The following is a 4,018-nucleotide window of genomic DNA, read 5'->3' on the forward strand; positions in this document are numbered from 1 at the left end:
TATTCTACCCATTCGCTATACATAAAATACCTGTACGAGTATTATATATGTTTATACTTCACGTACACATACCAATTCAAATAATTATACAAGTAACACTTACCAAATAACATACTTGCACGTTAGTCTTATATGAACACAATCCAAAAATATTTTAAGAAAACATTTATCTTGATAATATATAGTAAGTATATAAAATAATATTTAAATATAACTCAAGTTAATTGGAATCAATTATTATTTAAATAGATCCCTAGTCGATAAAATTAATTAGTTAACTCTTTTAACCGAGCAATTAAATCAATTAAAGATTATCTAAATATAATTTAAAAACAAGTCAAGTCAAATTGAGTAAAGAAATCATTTTTGAAAATAATTTAATATAATCAGATAGATTAATATAGAGTGTGTTTCTTGTTTCTAATATTAAAATCAGTTTTTCGTATCATTTTTTTTTAGAAAAATTGAGGAGCACTCCCCTTATTTTATTAGCTCCCAGTCGATTTCAAGTAGACACAAACAACAACACCAACAACAAGCATCCACCTTAATCGATTAAAACCAACCATGTCCAATTTCAATTAAGCAATTTCATAAAATGAATCATCAAGCATTTAACGGACTTGATATATACAACTTGGTTCCAATACTCACAAATTGAACCTTTTATTCACAAAATTCAAGTTACAATTTCGGAAAACCGAGTTTAACATCAACACTTTCATTACATAATTACGAAACACATAATCAATAAATACCCATCAATTTCATTGCATAATAAACTGAAAATTGATAAAACTCAAATATAATTAATAAAAACGATGTTTTTAATATAGTAGGACTCAGTTTTAACATCATCATCCACCGGTGGCTCGCCAGAGCTCATCGCTGGCGGCGGCAAAGTTCCGGTGGTGCACGTTAATCGGGTTTCCAACCGAAACTTGACCGATTCGCTTATACACATACACCATTCACTCGTTTTCGTCAAAAATCAAAGCAAATCAGAAAATTTGAACCCGACCCGAAATGGGTTCGTCACAAAATCGATCGATACATATAATCACATATGTATATAAGTACAAATCGGCATATATGAGAAGCAACGAAGCAAGAATCGAAATGAATCAAGAACTCCAAACCGGGCCCGTAATGGGTGGTTCGAAATTGATGTATATACATAGAACTATACTTACATGCACTTCAATATATTAATTAGAATAGTAAGAGGAGTAGAACCCCGGTTTCTGATTTAGAATCGGCCGAAAAATTGAAGAAAGAATGAGGAGAGAGATAGTCTAGAGAGACAGAGAAGAAGCGAGAGAGAGAAGAAGCGAGAGAGAGAGAGAGATGATGCTTGGGTCGATAAAATGAGAAGAAAAGGCCTGGTCTGATTTCAACACAGCCAGGGGTATTTTAGGAATTTTTCTGTTAAACAAATTTCTATATTGAAGTCATTTTATGCTTGAGAAATTCCTAAAATCGTACTTATTAAATTGAAAACTGGAGATTAAAATTCAGAATTATTGAAATTATATTTTTAACATGTAGATAATTAAATTACCTTTGTCCCCATATTTTTAAAATAATTTTTGAGCGTATAGATTATTTTATACAAATTTTACAAGTTACTTCTCAAAAAATCAAAATAATGATTTTAAAATAATTTAAATATACCAAATCACCAAAATAAATTCATCCATCATTTTGATAAAGACTCTGGGGTAATCTAGAGATAATATAACAAATCTCATTATTTTATATAATTTTAATTACTTTATAGGAATATTTAAAGGCTCATATACTCCTATTTTCACATAATAAAATGTTTAAAATCGTTTAAAAATGCATCGACCACATTGTTCCACACGTACAAGTCACATATCACGTAATCCCACCTTCCTCAGTAGAAGCTTCATACTTCCATTAATTTCCATATTAAATCTTAAATATTCTCACTTTTCCATCTTCGATATATTTACAAAAATCTGATATCTTTATCGGTCACAACTTCGCTTTATTCATTTAATCATATCAACACATATGGATCACTTAATCGTGTTCACACATTCATATATAATATTTAAGAATATAAGTCTCGAAGTCCCTGGATATTACATCCTTCCCCCCTTAAAAAGGAATTTGTCCCCAGAATCACACCTTAGTAAATAAATGAGGATACTTATCAAGAATTTCGCTTTCAAGCTCCCACGTTGCCTCCTCAACGTTAGGATTCCTCCATAAAATTTTTACTAATGGCACTATCTTATTTCTAAGCGTCCTCTCTTTCCGGTCTAGTATTTCTACCGGTTGCTCTACATAAGAAAGATCTGGCTGAATCTATAAAGGTTCATACTCTATCACATGACTTGAATCTGGGTTGTACTTTTTAAGCATAGATATATGAAAAACGTTATGAATGTGCTGCATCTATGGCGGCAGAGCCAACTCATACGCAACCATTCCAACTCTCTTTAATATCTCAAAAGGTCCGATGTATCTTGGATTCAGCTTTCCTTTCTTTCCGAATCTGGACAATGGAGACACTTTTAGCAATTCCTTCTCACCAGGCTCGAGTTCCATATCTTTTCGATTTCGATCAACATATTTTCTTTGTCATTCTTGAGCGTCGATCAATCTTTTACGAATCAGTTCCACCTTTTCTTTGGTTTGTTGAATCAATTCTTGACCCGAAAGTTTATGTTCACCAACTTCGTCCCAAAACACAAGAGATCTGCACTTTCTCCCATAAAGGGCTTTATATGGAGGCATGCCAATGCTTGCGTGATAACTATTGTTGTAAGAGAATTCCACCAGGGGCAAATGTTCGTCCTAACTTCCTTTGAAATCTAACGCACAGACTCTTAACATGTCTTTAATTGTCTGAATAGTTCTTTCACTTTGCCCATCTGTTTGTGGATGATAAGCCGTACTCATATTCGACTTTGTTCCCAAATGCTCTTGGAATTGTCGCCAAAATTTTGAATTAAATCTAGGGTCTTCATCCGACATAATAAATACTGGTACCCTATGCCGCATAATGATCTCATTCAAATATAACCTAATAAGTTCATCTAACAAAAATCTTTCATTGCATATATTACACTACCTTTTGGCTCAGGGATTCGCACTTCAATTTCTAACTTTTCAAATTCTTTTATTAACTCTTCTGATAATGTTAACATATTTAATCTTTCCTTTCGACTCAGGGCATCTGCCACGACATTCGCCTTTCCAGGATGATAATTTATCGTATAATCATAATCCTTGATCAATTCCAGCCATCGTCTTTATCTCATGTTCAGCTCCCTTTGGATAAAGATATACTATACTTCAAGCTTTTATGATCCGTATAGATTTCACACTTTTCTCCATACAAATAATGCCTCCAAATCTTAAGTGCAAATACGATTGCTGCTAACTCCAGGTCATGAGTTGGATATTTCTGCTCGTGAGGCTTCAATTGCCGAGAAGCATACGCAATCACTTTTCCATGTTGTATTAACATGTATCCTAGTCCTTTGTGAGACGCATCACTAAAGATCACAAAATCACCTCCTTCATCCAGTAGAGCTAACACGGGTGCTGAAACTAACCTCTTCTTCAGTTCTTGGAAACTCTCTTCACACTTGCCTGTCCATATGAATTTTTCGTTCTTTCTGGTCAACATTGTCAATGGAACCGCTATCTTTGAAAGGTCTTGTACAAATCTTCGATAGTAGCCAGCTAGTCCCAGAAAACTTCTAACTTCTGTTGGCATCTCAGGCCTTTCCATATTTATTACTGCTTCGATCTTTGCGGGATCCACTTTGATGCCTTCACTGCTTACCACGTGCCCAAGAAATTGAACTTCCTTTAGCCAAAACTCGCACTTAGAGAATTTAGCATATAACTTCTCTTTCCTTAAAATTCCCAAAGCTATCCTCAAATGTTCAGCGTGTTCAGTTTCCATTTTAGAATAAATCAAAATATCATCGATAAACACGATCACGAACTTATCCAAATATTTCTTGATAACTCT

Source organism: Apium graveolens, chromosome 1, assembly GCF_009905375.1.
Source record: "Apium graveolens cultivar Ventura chromosome 1, ASM990537v1, whole genome shotgun sequence".
NCBI classification, from domain to species: Eukaryota; Viridiplantae; Streptophyta; class Magnoliopsida; order Apiales; family Apiaceae; genus Apium; species Apium graveolens.